This window comes from Dendrobates tinctorius, unplaced genomic scaffold (genome assembly GCF_039654945.1).
Source record: "Dendrobates tinctorius isolate UK_male_01 unplaced genomic scaffold, ASM3965494v1 ptg000296l, whole genome shotgun sequence".
Taxonomy (NCBI): domain Eukaryota; kingdom Metazoa; phylum Chordata; class Amphibia; order Anura; family Dendrobatidae; genus Dendrobates; species Dendrobates tinctorius.
Genome location: NW_027361963.1, coordinates 1568005 through 1586112, shown reverse-complemented (window position 1 = coordinate 1586112; position 18108 = coordinate 1568005). Strand labels below are relative to the sequence as shown.

The 18108-nt window shown below is 41.5% G+C and overlaps 1 pseudogene; it reads left to right on the top strand.

The window, feature by feature from the left end:
- LOC141073053 (uncharacterized) overlaps nt 1-7913 on the top strand; it is a 59700-nt pseudogene extending 51787 nt beyond the window's left edge.
- The last annotated feature ends 10195 nt before the right edge of the window (nt 7914-18108 follow it).

The following is an 18108-nucleotide window of genomic DNA, read 5'->3' as shown; positions in this document are numbered from 1 at the left end:
CGACACAGAGCTAGGAGGGATAACTAATACAAGAGAGAGGATTCGAAAAGATATAAATAAACTGGAGCAGTGGGCAGCAACTAACAGAATGGTTTTTAACAGGGAAAAATGCAAAGTACTACATCTGGACAATAAAATTGAAAAAAGCATATACAGAATGGGAGGAATAGGGCTAAGCAACAGCACATTATTGCCCTCTACTCCTTTTTGGTCAGACCTCATCTGAAATACTGTGTACAGTTTTGGGCGCCACATTTTTAAAAAGAGATCAACAAACTGGAGTAAGTTCAGAGACTGGAATGGTTACCGGTCTGCAAACCCTATCTTATGAGGAAAGGTTGCAGGATTTGGGAATGTTTAGCTTGCAAAAGAGAAGATTGAGAGGAGACTTAATAGCTGTCTACAAGTATCTGAAGGGCTGTCACATGGTAGAAGGATCATCTTTATTCTCATTTGCACAAGGAAAGAGTTAAAGCAATGGGATGAAACTGAATGGGAGGAGACAGATTACATATTAGAAAAAACTTTTTGACAGGGTGAACAATGAGTGGAACAGGTGACCAGGAGAGGTGGTGAGTTCTCCTTCAATAGAAGTCTTCAGAGACTGGACAGACATCTGTCTGGGATGATTTAGTGAATCCTGCTTTGAGCAGGGGGTTGGACCAGATGGCCCAGGAGGTCCCTTCCAACTCTACCATTCTATGATATAAATGACCGAGCTTGTGATTCAGACAGAGAACCTACGGCGTAAGATTCATTATATTGAGGCAGATGGAGGTGCTGTGGATGCATTCTGTCCTATGATACGGCGGTGACTGTCAATTTTAAACGTGCATAAAAGGGTGGCCGACCACAGGATTTCGTAGCACTAAAAAGGACACCTCTGAACAGAGACCAGAGTAACATTGCTGCCTCATTATACGGAATGGATCCATCAGCGGTGTCATCTGAATCACATATTTTGTAGATTTTGATGGAAACCCTGATGTAAGTGCTCAGCGTGGAGCACAGGATAAATGTGATCTAAAATGTGTAACCCAAAATGCCTTGAATAAAATCTAATCAACCCAGAAAAGAAAGTCCCCACTTAGGTTCCTCATTTGTTTATAGAAATGTAGGAGGTGTCCACATTACTGGTAGCACAAAAGCTCTGGAAAAGTGATGACTAACAACAAAAGAAATCCACCAAAATATGAGCTCCCAAAATACACCCTCCTCCTGAGCCTCACAGTGTTCCTAAACCTCAATTAGGGTCCATATATTTAACATTAATGTACCGAGGAGCCCCAGGTAATTTACGTGGTGCATGGGTCCAGAAGTATGCGCTGGGCATAATGTACGGGACGCAACAATGTATGGGACACTACATTGTACTGGATGCTACAGTGTACAGGCACTATAACATACAGTATATCCGAGCACTATAATGACATTTTTGCATGTTCTCTTAGCAACATCCATTGCTGCTCGTTTCTAGAAAACACACATGGAGTTAAATTCATCACTACATCTGTAGATAAATTCTCAGAGTAGTGTAATTACCAAAATGGGGTCACCTGAGGGGGGATTCTGCTCTTCTGCCACTTAGCAGCTCTGTATATGGAGTCCGCAAACTATTCTATGAAAATGTGTTCTCCAAGAGTCAAATAGTGCTTCTTCCCTCCCGAGTCTCGCCATGTAGCTAAGCAGTACTGTACAGACACATATGGGGTATTGCCACGTTCAGCAGAAATTGTGTAATAATTGATGTGGTCATCTTTACCCATTTCCTCCTGTGAAAATGTAAAATCTGGGGCTAAAACAACATTATAGTGGTAAAATGTAATTTTTTTCTTCACCGTTCATTACTATAACATTTTGTGAAACATGTGGAGTCAATTTGCTCGCTGCACCTCTGGATGATTTCTTTGTGAAAATTATAAATATTCACAGTCCAATGTCTTAAAATTTTGTGGAGCACCTGTGGTTTCAGAATGTTCACCATAACTCTACATAAATTCCTTGATGGGTGTAGTTTCCAAATTTGGGTCAGCTGTGGACGTTTCCACTGTTGAGGCAACATCAGGGGCTCTCCAACACAACATGGCGTCTGCTATCTATTTTAGCCGATTTTGATCTCCAAAAGTCAAATTGCGCTCTGAGCTCTGCCATGCGCGTAAATAGTAGTTTATCAGCATACGCAGGAGAAAGTGCACAACAAATTGTGTTCCATTTTCTCCTGTTATCCTTGTAAAAATGCAAAATTTTGGGGTTAAACATTTTTGCAGGAAAGTAAAATTTAATTTCTGTGAAGCACCTGAAGGGTTAATAAACTTCTTGAATGTGGTTGTGAGCACGCTGAGTGATGCAATTTTTAAAATTGAGTCACTTTTAGATATTTTCTGTCACATAGGTCCCTCAAAGTCATAGTTTTGTAAATTGCTGATTAAAATTTTAACCCTTATAACTTCCTCAAAAAAATTATTTTAGAAATGATGCTAGATAAGTGGTAAAAGTTAGTTATATCTGTTATAAAGACATAGAAATTCAACTGCGAAATACTCAAATTTTTGATATTTACATAAATGCAAATGACCAATATTTACCACTGACATGAGGTAGAATATATCACAAAAAGCAGTCTTAGAATCACTGGGATGTGTGGAAGCTCCAGAGTTATTACCTCTTAAAGTGACGCTGGTCTTAATTGTAAAATGAGGCTTGGCCATTAACATACAAAGTGGATTGGTCCTTAAGGGGTTAATGTGCCTTCAGTGCTGTTGCAGGCTTCTAAGAGTTCCTATCATGCCCTTTAGGCCAGTGTTTCTCAACTCCAGTCCTCAAGACCCACCAACAGGTCAAGTTTTCAGGATTTCATTATTATTACATAGGTGATGGAATTATGACCTGTGCAATACTAAGGAAATCCTGAACACTCGCCCTGTTGGTGGGTCTGGAGGACTGGAGTTGAGAAACACTGCCTTAGGCAAACTGAGGATGTGATTACAGTGGCTGGAGCTCGACTGCTCCTGGATGTACGGCCACTTTTGTGATTAGTCAATCTCATTTGCATACGGTACTGAAATATTAAAGCTTCATTTTTAATTGCGATAAATGGACACTTATCTACACTAAGGGCATGATAGGAAGCTTGCAACGAGAGTGAAATGGCACTGGTGGTACATTAATAGGGTAATTCCTTATGATAGGTTTCATGTTTGCTATCTATTTGCCACCCCTGACTTGTGCCAGTGACACCAGTATATAAGTGTTATTGTCAGGGATTTATTTGTCTATCCCACTCTGACACTGATATGTCAGGAATCGGGGGGAATTTTTGCCCCCTAGTTGTCAGGACTCTATATTATATACAAGGTCGGATGATATATAAATCACCACAACTTTCGTTTCCACCTTCAGTTCCGGTTTGGAACTTGCAGCTCTCTGGCACTCCTTTACCCTCAGGTCAGTCAGGGAACTGCACCTAGGTTTAGTAGTCGCCGGAAAGGCTGCCTGGTCGCGTCCTGGTAATTGGGCACTCTGCAGTGAGCGCGGTTATGTATATCACCTATCTCCGGCAGGAAATACACACATAAACATCCGATCCATCACTGCCAGGGTTTTCCAATACCAGTAGAGGCGCTTCGCTGCCACCAGTTCCTCGTTTGATACTAGCTTATATCAGGTAAGGAACGAACCCAATAGGTAGCTTAATTTGGCGTGGAGGATGTGTTGGTTCGATCATAGAGCTAAAAGAAAAAACTAGTAATTTTAGTAGTTTACACCAGAAAAGCTAGGCAGTGTTTACAGAAAAATACAAAAGATATTACTAAAGGAGACAGAATACAGTATATACAAACAGTTACAAATAAAAGAGGATTAAAGTAAGAACTTATGTCATACCATTGGACTGAGATGTGTGTTGAGGGGGGAGGAGAATCGTCCCAGAACAAGGGTACATCTGCACAGCTTCACGTGGCTGATTCTCCAGCCAAGTGACACCCCCCCTAATTGAGCATCTGGGCTTTATCCCTTTGCCCGAAACCAAGGGATCCCCCTCTTGCTTACCTCACTAGGTGGTCTGGGTCCATCCCTTTTTGAGAGTTATTAAAATCTGCTATTTGTCACAATTCTGGGTCGAAACCTTGGAAAGAGACGACAGGGGTTTCATTTTTCCTAGTATGAAATTATCTTTCATTTGAGACTGAACATGACCCCTCTGTGGGTCACAGGGGGGCAGAAACTGTTTCCTTGGTTTCTGGGGACTCTGGAAGCTGTAGAACTCTGCCATGCGTAGCTTTCACCATACGGATTCTAAAAATAGGTTTTTCCCATCCCTATGGTTATTGTGCGTTATTAAATTTGAGTTTGAACAGACAAAGGAACTTCTGAATCTTTGGTGGGAAGAACTGGATTTAACTAGTCATGAGTACTAGCCAGCTGCTGTGAGGAAGGGAGGGAGGAAGAGGGGGATAGAATTACACAGTGTTGGGAGAGGGCTGCAGCTACATGCCTGCACATGGGGTTTCGTGTTTACACTGCTCAAACCCAGTGGGGTTGGGGCAGCATGAGCACTGGAGCGGTACTTAGGATTTTAGTATTTACTCATATTTTCCTGAAAGTTATTCATTTTATCCGGTATTGTGTTAATGTTATGGCATGTAGTTGTCTTCCTTGTTACCGGTACTTTCACGGACTGTGATCTTCATTGTGAGCGCCATAAAATAAATTAAATTCACATCCAATCTATCTTTCATCCTCATAGGAAACCCTTCTGAGAACAACGGTTTCTCACTAAATTGTAAAAAAGAAGATATCATGAAGCCCTCTAATGGAGAAAACCTCATTACCCTTCATGGAGCTCCTGGACTTCATAGCACTTCACTTTCTTACAATCCTCCTAATCATGAGGAACCCTCTCCTGAGCAAGCTCACATTGTTACCACAATTCCAGGTGACAAAGTGGATACAAGATTTCCGTGCGACAAGAAACTTACTAAAAGCTCAGATTTTTTAACACAAAGAAAGCACAAAGGAGAAAAGTCATACTCCTGTTCAGAATGTGGGAGATGCTTTACAAATATATCAAGATTTGTTATACATGAGAGAACTCACACAGGAGAAAAGCCATTTTCATGTTTGGAATGTGGGAAGGCCTTCACAGATAAAGGGAATCTGGTTACACATGAAAGAATACACACAGGAGAGAAGCCGTATTCATGCTCAGAATGTGGAAAATGCTTTACACATAAAGGAAATCTTATTAAACATCAGAAAATTCACACAGGAGAAAAGCCATTTTCATGTTCAGAATGTGGGAAAGTCTTCACACATAAAGGGAGTTTTATTACACACCAGAGAATTCACACAGGAGAGAAGCCATATTCATGTTCAGAATGTGGGAAATGCTTCACAGATAAAGGGGGTCTTATTACACATGAGAGAATTCACAGAGGAGAAAAACCATTTACATGTTCAGTATGTGGGAAGTCCTTCATACATAAAGGGCATCTTAATAGCCATCAGCGCATTCATACTGGAGAGAAGCCGTATTCATGTTCAGTATGTGGGAAATCCTTCACAGAAAAAAAGAGTCTTATTAGACATCAGAGAATTCACACAGGAGAGAAGCCGTATTCATGTTCAGCATGTGGGAAATGTTTTTCATATAAATTATGTCTTGCTACACATGAGAGAATTCACACGGGAGAAAAGCCATTTTCATGTTCAGAATGTGGGAAGTTCTTTACACATAAAGGGAGTTTTATTAGACATCAGAGAATTCACACAGGAGAGAAATTTTCAAATTCAAAATGTGGGAAATGGTTTTTAAATAAATCATGTCTTGCTACACATGAGAGAATTCACCAGGGCTGTGGAGTCTGTAAGCCAAACCTCTGACTCCTCAATTTCCATGACACCGACTCCACCAAAATGGGCTCTGATTCCACAGCCCTGATTCACACAGGAGAAAAGCCATTTTCATGTTCGGAATGTGGGAAATGTTTTAGAAATAAATCTAGTCTTGCTACACATGAGAAACTTCACACTGGAGAGAAACCTTATTCATGTTCACTATGTTGGAAATGTTTTATACAAAAAGCTAATTTTGTTTTACATCAGAGAAGTCACACAGGAGACAGGTCGTATTCATGTCCAGAATGTGGAAATTCCTTCACCGATAAAGGAAGTCTGGTTACACATGAAAGAATTCACACAGAAGAGAAGCCATATTCATGTCCAGAATGTGGAAATTCCTTCACCGATAAAGGAAGTCTGGTTACACATGAAAGAATTCACACAGAAGAGAAGCCATATTCATGTCCAGAATGTGGGAAAAGCTTTACACATAAAGGAAATCTTATTAAACATCAGAAAATTCACACAGGAGAAAAGCCATTTTCATGTTCGGAATGTGGGAAATTCTTCACACATAAAGGGAGTTTTATTACACACCAGAGAATTCACACAGGAGAGAAGCCATATTCATGTTCAGAATGTGGGAAATGCTTCACAGATAAAGGGGGTCTTATTACACATGAGAGAATTCACAGAGGAGAAAAACCATTTACATGTTCAATAAATGGCATCTTAATAGCCATCAGCGCATTCATACTGGAGAGAAGCCGTATTCATGTTCAGTATGTGGGAAATCCTTCACAGAAAAAAAGTCTTATTAGACATCAGAGAATTCACACAGGAGAGAAGCCGTATTCATGTTCAGCATGTGGGAAATGTTTTTCATATAAATTATGTCTTGCTACACATGAGAGAATTCACACGGGAGAAAAGCCATTTTCATGTTCAGAATGTGGGAAGTTCTTTACACATACAGGGAGTTTTATTAGACATCAGAGAATTCACACAGGAGAGAAATTTTCAAGTTAAAAATGTGGGAAATGGTTTTTAAATAAATCAAAAGGAAGTCTGGTTACACATGAAAGAATTCACACAGAAGAGAAGCCATATTCATGTCCAGAATGTGGGAAAAGCTTTACACATAAAGGGAATCTTATTACACATCAGAGAATTCACACAGGAGAGAAGCCGTATTCATGTTTGAAATGTGGGAAATTCTTCACACATAAAGGGAGTCTTATTACACATCAGAGAATTCAAAGAGGAGAGGAGAAAAATCATTTTCATGTTCAGAATGTTAGAAATGTTTTGAAAGTAATTCCAATCTTGATACATATCAGAGAATTCATGCAGGGGAGAAACCATTTTCATGTTCAGAATGTGGGAAGGCCTTCACAGGTAAACGGAGTCTTATTACATATGAAAGAATTCACACAGTGTTCATGTCCAGAATGTGGAAAATGTTTTGGAAGTAAATCAGAGCTTGTTAAACATTTCACATAGCAGAAAAACCTTTTTCATGTTTGCAATGTGGAAGATGCTTTACAGAGAAATCAGAAAATCCACACAGGAGAAAAGCAGTATTCATATTCACTATGTGGGAAGTCTTTAATGGTTAAAGGGCATCTTATTAGAGAATCCACACAGGAGAGAAGCCGTATTCATGTTAACTCTGTGAGAAATGTTTAACGAAAAAAACAAGTCTTGTGAGCCACAAGAGAAGTCACACATAGAAGCATGTTCAGAATGGTGGAAATCTTTCATACATAAATCATATCTTGTAAAACAGGAGAGAAGGCATGCAGGAAAGAAACCGTAATTATCTTCTGTGTTTTATAAATGTTAATAAACATTGCACAGCATAAATGAGTACACCCCCTTTTGATAGGTAAGATTTTTATTAATATCTCACTGAAGACCAGAACAATTTCTAAAATGTTGCCAACACCCAACATTGAGTTTCATGGAACTTTTTTTGTAATCAAAACATGTAAGTTCGGTTAATATAACTTTCATTACAAAACCTTTAGGGTTACATAAATTAGTTGATCAAAATGAGTACACCCCACATTAAAAGCTACTCCATCTATCATTTTGTATGTTCTCCATGATTTTTAACAACAGCACCAAGTCTTCTAGGCCTGGAATGAACGAGTTGGTTATAATCTTTTTCAATAACGAGCTTTCTTAGCGCCTAGATGCTGGGTGGAAAGTGATGACAACTTGTCTCTTCAGAATTCACCATAGGTGTTTGGTTGAGTTCAAATCAGAAGGCACTTGGCCACTGAATCACTTTTACCATGCTTTTTAAAAATGCAACAGTGGCCTTAGGTGTCTGTATTGGACCATTGTCATGATGGAAAAGTACAGATCTACCAAGAGTATTGAGTGATTGCAGCATCTTTCACTATAGAGCAGAACATCTATGAATTATTGATACCGTCAATGACATGTAGACCCTGACACCAGCAGAGCTCATGCGGCCCCACAAAAGGACTGCTACCACCATGAATCCCTGTAGGTACCATGCATTTTATTGTATTCCTCACCTTTTGCAATGTCATACAGTTTTGAATCCATCATTGAAAACATCACCCAAACATGCTGTGAGGGATTGCACAGGGGAAGGGGGTGTCGACTTCGCTCTCGGGGGAAGGGAGAGAAGGTCCCAGCAGGGATGGGCTCTCTGGCGCCACCACTTGCCCCAGGTCAGTCAGGGAACTGCACCGAGGGCAAATAGTCGCTAAAAAGGCTTCCCTTACAGGTGCGAGTTATTGAGGCACTCCTAGTAAGGGGTGATATTCATCACCAGTCCAGGCTGGGAATATATATAAACCTCCCAACCATCAGTGTCAGAGTTCCTCGGTAAGCTGCCACCAGTTCCTTGATCAAAATAAGCCGACAACAGGCTTATATCAGGTCAGAAACCAACCCAGGTAGCGTATAATATAAACGAGCGTGCGGACGTGGGAATTTGTGTATCGAGATAAAAGAGCAGCCCAAGATTAATTTCATATTTAATTGCTGAAAAGGTGCACTAGAAATATACAGGCATACTGTATATTTACAGAACAATATACAAGTATACAGTCAGGAGTGTAGTACAAGGGTAGGGTATAGATAGGTTGCAATTACCCTGTTATGTAGCATGTGACCACATAGAGCCTCTGATGGATCACAGGTCCAAATATTAGTTACAGGTTTTCCTCTGGCCATGTCAGTAAACAGATCCTCCTGCCAGTAGAAAACAGTCCAAAATGAGGAAATACCTCTTATCTCCTAGGCTGCTTCCTCCCACACTGCACACACCCCTGGGCTTGTGCAGCCTCTCTCCTCCCATATCTGAGAGCATGATTTTCTGTTCAGAACCGTGGAGGCTCATAACTTTCCACCCAAAGCTCTGAATGGAATGGCAGCAGTGCCACTGGATTCTGCTGGATTTTATCTGCATATAGAGACTAAATATGCTTACTGTATAATTCCTGGTAGCTATACTTAATAACCCAATAATGCAGAGTGCTATAGGTGGCTGCCAGGCACAAGCATGTGGGGGAAGAAATGCCAGTTCTGATTATGTGCTCGGCTAGTCTCAGAGATATTGCATTCTGTTATAGGTCATTTTCCAGACTCAATACCTCAGAGCCTTGATGTGACCTGTTGTGCCATGATGTCTCCATTTGCTTGAGTCAGACAAAGGAATTCAGTTCGCCTGGGCCTGCAGGAGAGTTCTTACCCTTGTGCTAATTGCTAGCCACATAGCTTCAAAGGGCTTGTTCCTGGAGTTTAAAGGAAAACAATGACCCTGTGGAATGAATGCTAAGGGAGGGGGGGCTGAGTGGTATGAAGCAAGTATTTTTGGGCCAAACTATCTTGGTGGGGGATTCCATCAGAAATAAAAAATGATATCATTTAGATATCATTTTCCCATATCTCACACATGCCAATCATCTATAGAAAAAGCTGTCCGCTTTCAGCTACCTCTCAATGCTTGGTGAGATCCATGGGAAATGCCAGGATGAAAACTCCCGGTTGGGAAGGAATGGATGGGAAATAGAAAGTTAGTGATAATCCAGCACTAGGGTTGATCGAATAAGTCCTTATCCAAATAGCTATAGCCCTTACTGAATAGCTAACTAGGTAACCTGGATACTTGGAGCTCTCCCGATAATCAGCTGTTTTGTGCCGCAGCTGCAACCAAAATTGGCTGGAATTGAGATGGACACCATGTCGTGTTTGGAGAGCCCCTGATGTGCCTAAACAATGGAACCTCCCACAAATGACCCCATTTTGGAAACTAGACCCCCTAAGGAACTTACATAGATGTGTGGTGAGAACTTTGAACCCCCAAGACTTTCATTAAATTTTATAATGCCTGGGCGTGAAAGTATAAAATATTTTTTCCACAAACATGATCTTTTAGTCTCCAATTTTTTATTTTCCCAAGGGTAACAGGAGAAATTGGAACCCAAAAGTTGTCCAATTTGTCCTGAGTATGCTGATACTCCATATGTGGGAGAAAACTACTGTTTTGGCACACGCCTGGGATCAGAAGGGAAGCAGTGACGTTTTGGAATGCAGACGTTGATGGAATGGTCTGCGGGTGTCATGTCACGTTTGAACAGCCCCTGATGTGCCTAAACAGTGGAAACCCCCACAAGTGACCCCATTTTGGAAACTAGACCCCCCAAGGAACTTATCTAGATGTGTGGTGAGAACCTTGAACCCTCATGTGTTTCACTTAAGTTTATAACGCCCGGCCGTGAAGATAAAAAATCATAAATCCTATTTTTCCCACAAAAATGAGCTTTTAGTCCATAATTTTTAATTTTCTCAAGGGTAACAGGAGAAATTGGACCCTAAAAGTTGTTGTCCAATTTGTCCTGGGTATGCAGATACCCCATATGTGGGAAAAAATATTGTTTGGGCACACATCGGGGTTTGGAAGGGAAGTAGTGACATTTTGGAATGCAGACTTTGATGGAATGGTCAGCGGGCGTCATGTTGCATTTACAAAGTCCCTGATGTGCCTAAACAGTAAAAAAACAAACAAACCACAAGTGCCCCCTTTTTGGAAACTATACCCCCAAGGAACTTACCTAGATGTGCCTAAACATGTGCCCCTTTTTGGATCTAATCTACTGTTTCCTGTTATGTAAATTTAAGTAAATTAGTAATGCATGGAGGTGTGGTACAGTTTGAAGCAATCTTTCATACACAGGCCAGCATGCAGGTGTCGCATTCATAAATGGTGTCCTTGCATATTCCTCTTTTGTAACACATTTGGCACCTTTTTGCAGCTTAACTTTTTCCAGTTGGCGGGACCATCCCCAGGAAATGCTGACCTGGTACGATACGAGCACATTCAGTTCCGGAAGTACTGGGACGTGCTCCTTCCTGAGTGCCAAGTATCATGGCCTTAACTACTACCTACTGGAATTGAAGGTACGATGCATCGGTGTGGCATGCACATCGTGACACAGCCATCTTTTTGTACCACACCTTGGCCTTTCTCAAAGCACTGTATGGTTGGAGGAGTTGATCAGAGAGATCAACGCCCCCCATGTTTTTTGGTACCCCAGTACACAGTCCAGTTTGCAGACCAGTGTAGAGGTACCTCATACAGTGCTGAGGGCGCTGCCATCACCATATATGGTGGTCAAGAGGACATCTCTCTTGTACTTGACTAAAATCAGGTGGTCGCTACGTTGGACTCTGCTGTCACCCCTTCCAAGCATCTTCCCAAGTAGCGTTTTTGGGAGGCCTCTCTGATTTTTGCGGACAGTACCTCAGGCTGCAGTACCTCGAGCAGAGAGGGATTTGAAGAGTGGGATACTGGTATAAAGTTATCGGTGTAGAGGTGATAACCTTTATCCAACAGTGGGGGCACCAAATCCCACACAATTTTCCCACTCACTCACTCCCAGGACAGGGGAACATTCAGGGGGTCCAATCCTCGTGTCATTTCCTTCGTAAACTCTAAACCTGTGGGTCTACCGAGGTACTTTCACACAGCTTAGGCTAGTTTCACATTTGCGCTTTTGAGCACAGCGACGGCCTGCCCACGGCCTCTGCTAAGCCCCGCCCCTGCCGTGCCTTCGCCGGTAGCTCCGCCTACCGGCGCATGACGCTGCATGCGTCCTGCGTCCCCTATCTTCATCTCTGGGGTGCAAGCCGTGCGCAGTATGCATTTGGCGGCGCATGCGTCCTTTTCACGGTGCGCCGAGCGCAACCAAACTGCAGCAGGTTGCATTTGGCGCTGGTCGGCGCACCGTGAAAAGCGCAAATGTGAAACTAGCCTTATAGAGTTTAATTCTGTATCTGGCCCTCTTGCTGGGCAGGTACTGATGGAATTTGAGCCTTCCCTTAAAATGAACTAAGGACTCATCCACGCAGATGATGTCCCTTTGGGGCACATACACTTCAGCAAACTTTTTGTTGAAGTGTTCAATGACCAGTGAAACTTTGAACAGACGGTCAAAGTTGGGGTCATCTCATGGGGGACTCTGCATTATCAGTATCATGCAGGAATTTGTGGATGGCCTCAAAACACGTCTGGGCCATGACCATTTGGAACACTGGAATGTTGTAAAAAACATCAAAACTCCAATATTGCCAAAGTTCTGGCTTCTTCAGGATCCCCATGTGAAGGACCAGGCCCCAAAACTGCATCATTTCAACTGTCTACAGGAGACCAGTTAGAAAATAATGAACTTGGGTTTTGTGCCAAAAATTAACAAGCATATAAATTAGTTTGGCCCACCATGAGGTTAGCAAAATCCTCATAGAAAAATACTTTGAAAAAGTCTATTTCTGTGAGGCTGGTGGTGTCAAACTTGATTCCTGATTCTGCCAAAAAATCAGGAATCAGCGACTTGTAATTTTCCGGGGTGAGGTCCATACGGGATCCATAATGCGGTGCACTGGTTCATCTTCTAGAATGGTGGACGCTGCCTCATCTTCTGTCCTGGGGTGTCTGCGTGGCGGTTCCGCAGGACCCAAGGATGAGGATGAAGAATCTGAGAAATAAAGAAATGTGGGATCCTCTCCCTCGTTATCAGTGTCAGAGGCAAGGAAAGCCGAAGATATAGATGAACTCTTTATGCATCAGATGGCCAAGTTCTCCAAAAAATATGACATAGTTGTCATGGGAGATTTCAACTATCCAGACATTTGTTGGGAATCTCTCTCAGGCAAAACTAACAGGTCAAGGAAATTCTTATCCTCTCTTGCTGACAACTTTATCTTCCAAAAGGTAAGGGAGAAAACAAGGGGAACTGCTACCTTGGATCTAATCCTTATAAACAGGGAGGAAATGGTTGAGGAGGTAAAAGTGGCTGGGACCCTAGGAGGTAGCGACCATGCTATTTTAGAATTTTGGATTACTAGAGGTGGAAGACCTGTGAAGACTCAGACGTCAAGGTTAGATTTCAGAAAGGCAGATTTTAAGGGATTCAGAAAGAGAATTGGAGGGATCCAATGGCTGGATATCCTTAAAGACAAAAATGTCCAGGAAGGATGGGAAATCTTGAAAAATGAAATTCTCAAAGCACAGTTGTTAACAATTCCGAAAAGAGGGAAGAATAGGAAGCATTTAAGGAAACCAGGATGGATGAACACAGAACTTAAGCACATGCTAAAAAGGAAGAAAAAAATGTTTATAAAATGGAAAGAGGGAGGCATATCTAAAGAAGAATATAATGCTGTCTGCAGAACCTGCAGGGCACAAATCAGATTAGCTAAAGCTGAAAATGAACTGAGGCTTGCAAGAGATGTCAAAAGCAATAATAAAGGATTTTGGGGATATGTCAAAAGTAAAAGAAAAGTCAAAGATGCTATAGGATTTTTACAGGATGAAAATGATGAAATGGTAAGACAGGATGTTGAGAAGGCTGAACTTTTAAATTCCTATTTTGCATCTGTTTTCTCTCAGAAAGGAAATGCAACATCAACTGCTATTCACTGTCCTATTAAGGGAATAGAAGAATCCAGGATATCTATAAACAGAAAGATAGTGAGGAAACACTTAGCTAACCTAAATGAATTCAAGTCTCCAGGTCCAGATGAATTACACCCCAGAGTACTGAAGGAGATAGCAGAAGAAATTTTTGAACCCCTCTCCATAATCTTTGAAAATTCTTGGAGAACAGGAGAAGTGCCAGAAGACTGGAGAAGAGCAAATGTTGTTCCTATCTTCAAAAAGGGGAAGAAGGTGGACCCAGGCAACTATAGGCCGGTGAGTCTGACTTCTATACCAGGAAAGATCTTTGAACAAATTATTAAACAACATGTATGTCAATACCTGGATAAGAATGAAGTGATTAAACAGAGTCAGCATGGGTTTCTAACTAATAAGTCATGTCAGACTAACTTAATTTCCTTCTATGATGGTATCACTGATTGGGTGGATCAAGGAAATACTGTAGATATAGTATATCTTGACTTCAGCAAAGCATTTGACAAAGTCTCTCATACAATCCTTATTGAAAAAATGACTAAGTATGGAATGGACAAGGCAACTGTTAGGTGGATTCATAACTGGCTTAGTGATCGGACCCAAAGAGTGGTCGTAAATGGCTGCACATCCAGTTGGAAGAATGTCTCAAGTGGGGTACCACAGGGCTCTGTCCTGGGCCCTGTATTGTTCAACATCTTTATCAACGATTTAGATGAAGGAATTGAGGGTAAACTGATTAAATTTGCTGATGACACAAAGCTAGGAGGGATAGCTAATACTAGAGAAGAGAGAGAGAGGATTCAAAAAGATTTAAATAAACTGGAGAAGTGGGCAGCAACTAACAGAATGGTTTTTAACAGGGAGAAATGCAAAGTACTACATCTGGGCAATAAAAATGAAAAAAGCATATATAGAATGGGAGGAATAGGGCTAAGTGACAGCACATGTGAAAAAGACTTGGGTATACTAATAGATCACAGACTGAATATGAGTCAACAGTGTGATGCAGCAGCAAAAAAGGCAAATGCAATTCTAGGATGTATTAACAGAAGCATACAGTCTAGATCACGTGAAGTCATTATTTCCCTCTACTCCTCTTTGGTCAGACCTCATCTGGAATATTGTGTCCAGTTTTGGGCACCACATTTTAAAAAAGACATCAACAAACTGGAGCAAGTTCAGAAAAGAGCGACCAGAATGGTGACCGGTCTGCAAACCCTGTCTTATGAGGAAAGGTTGCAGGATTTGGGAATGTTTAGTTTGCAAAAGAGAAGACTGAGAGGAGACTTAATAGCTGTCTACAAATATCTAAAGGGCTGTCACATTGTAGAAGGATCAACTTTATTCTCATTTGCACAAGGAAAGACTAGAAGCAATGGGATGAAACTGAATGGGAAGAGACACAGATTAGATATTAGAAAAAACTTTTTGACAGTTAGAGTGATCAATGAGTGGAACAGGCTGCCACGAGAAGTGGTGAGTTCTCCTTCAATGGAAGTCTTCAAACAGAGGCTGGACAGACATCTGACTGGGATGATTTAGCGAATCCTGCTTTGAGCAGGGGGTTGGACCAGATGGCCCAGGAGGTCCCCTCCAACTCTACGATTCTATGATTCTATATGTCTCCACTGAATAGCGCTGTTGGGACAAACGTGACGGGCGTGACTTTTTTTATGAATATGGTGCTTGTGTTAAGTACTTTATTTTTAACTCAAAAAAAAGGAAATTCGTTCCAGCTACCAAACAATCAAAAAATGTTTTATTCCATGCAGCAGTGATAGACAAGTTCACAGGACCCTCAGGAGCTTTACGCGTTTCGAACGCACTGAGGCATTCTTTCTCAAAAAGCTACACTGTGACGGATATGGCATGTATTTAAACATACCAAAGACCAATAGAATTAATTCAATCATGTGATGAAACATAATTAAAAGTGTGCGAATATAGTGAAAAAAGTACAAAATACACATATAACATACAAAACACATCAGTTGCCCATAAAAACAATTATTAAACACATATAATGCATTGAATATTGAAATACACAAGATCAATAATGATACAAAATTTCCCTACGCGCATTTAGACCAGCAGGATGACATGTCCCCAAACGGAAAATCCAGAATGCTTCTCGAGTCATCAGCTGCTTTCTTAGGCTGGTTTCACATTTGCGGTTGTGTCCGCAGCGTTTCTACCGCATATTTCCGCATGCGTCTTGTTTTCCTATCTTTATCATTGGGTACATGCGATTGGATGCTTTTTTCCGCGTTTGACGACGCATGCGTCGTTTCGTCGTCTGCGGCTGGGCGCGGTAAACACAACATGTTGCAATTTTGGAGGTGTCAATTTGCCGCCTAGAAACGTATGCGGTTGTTTGCGGAAGTAATGCGTCAAAACAATGCATTGCAGTCTATGCGAACGCATGCGTTCGCAAGCACGCGTTTGCGTTTGTGAACGCATATGTTTTTCAGGAATAAACCTGTCTAGACCCTAATTAGCCACCACAAAGATAGATAAAAAGAGGGAGTAGGCATTGGCAGTCCACAACTCTGCAGACTGCAAAGAAGAAGCTGACCTGTGAAGAATCTCCACTCTGAACAATGTGAGTATAAAAGCCAATGTCTGTATTTTCTTTTATCTCTCTTTATATGTACTAATAATTTCTGTCTCTTTTTTTCTTGCAGCATTCATCAGAATGTCTTCAGCATCTTCTTCAGAGGAGCGCCCTGTCCCTGAACATGCTGGACAGGAAAGTGAAGTGAGTACTCACCTCTATAGATTGGTAAGTATTCTCTCTCACACCTACACATGTGGCAATATTTTTTTTTTTCTTTTTCAGAACAGTTTTTCAACTGCAGCAGAGGGCGAGCAGGAGCAGCAAGGACAAGTTCGGGTGGCTAGGCGGCGTGTAAGTATACCTGACTGATTGTACTCGGTTTATTGTATCCTGACTGTACTATTCTTGCCTGTTCATTTATTAACTTTTCTTATTTTTGTACCTTTTTGGTCTTGACTACTGTTGTTCTTTTTTTCTTGACTTTACTTATTCTTGCCTGTTTTCTGTCTCTGTAGTTTTCTTTCTTTTCCTTTTTTTAATCTCTTCAACATTAATGTATTTCTTTGTTTTTTAGGTTTCAGAACGGGATGAAGACCTCATTGATAACGACATCCTCATCTCCCTGGTCCACGAGCGAGTCCCGTTGTGGGACACCCGGGTACTGCAGCACTTGGACAACGTGGCGATCCGGCGACTATGGAATCAGGTGGCCCAAGCGATGATGGATTGATGGGACAACGCCCCGGATCGGGTCCGCAAGGCATTTCATAAGTATTAATCCGGGAAAGAAGAAAGTCCAGCTCCAAGAGATAAAATCCAGAATTTTTATTGAATCATGTTTAAAATAAATTCATGGCTGCTTGTGATCAAAAACCGGTAAACGAATATGGTTACCGCATGGGGATATTCCCAAGATCTCTGAGATTCTCTGAGATCTTGGGAATATCCCCATGCGGTAACCATATTCGTTTACCGGTTTTTGATCACAAGCAGCCATGAATTTATTTTAAACATGATTCAATAAAAATTCTGGGTTTTATCTCTTGGAGCTGGACTTTCTTCTTTCCCGGATTGCAACAATACGTCTTGGCAGTGACGTGTCCGTGCTCAGAGTTTTCTACTAGTTCTCATGAACTTATAAAAGGTGAGCTGAAATCCGTTTCTTTGCATCTATTTCATAAGTATTGCAATGCTGTGTGATGCAGCAGTAACCTTGGCCGGGATCACACAACTTTGTGTGTGATGCTAGAAACTCCTGAGAGTTTCTCTCATCACACACACTTGTGTGATCCCGGACAAAATTGTATTTTCTATCCTTTTTTTTTTTTTTTTACAGTGCTCAAAGTCAAAACACGTTGGCGTTCGATGAAAGATCGCTTCAACAAGGACCTTCGTCAGGAGTACCGGGTTCCCAGTGGTTCTGGAGCAAGGATCAGAAAATATAAATACTACCGCATGCTGGCATTTTTGAGACCGGTCCTTGCCAGGAGAACGTACAGTAAGTATTTTTGTGGTCTATTGGATTGTGTTGTGTTGCCTGATCTTTATTTTTCTATTCCACAGGAGTTGGCTCTTTTACTATTGTAAATGTTTGGTACTAATGTGTTTTTTTTCTTTTCACAGCACCTGGAGCAGCACCTTTGAGCCTGGTTCTGGAGCGGTCCTTCATCGAACAGCAAGTGGGCCGGCAACACAGTCTGGAGACCAGGAAGCTGGTCCATCAGATGTTCCCCTGTCCCAGGCCTCTGCCACTTTTTTG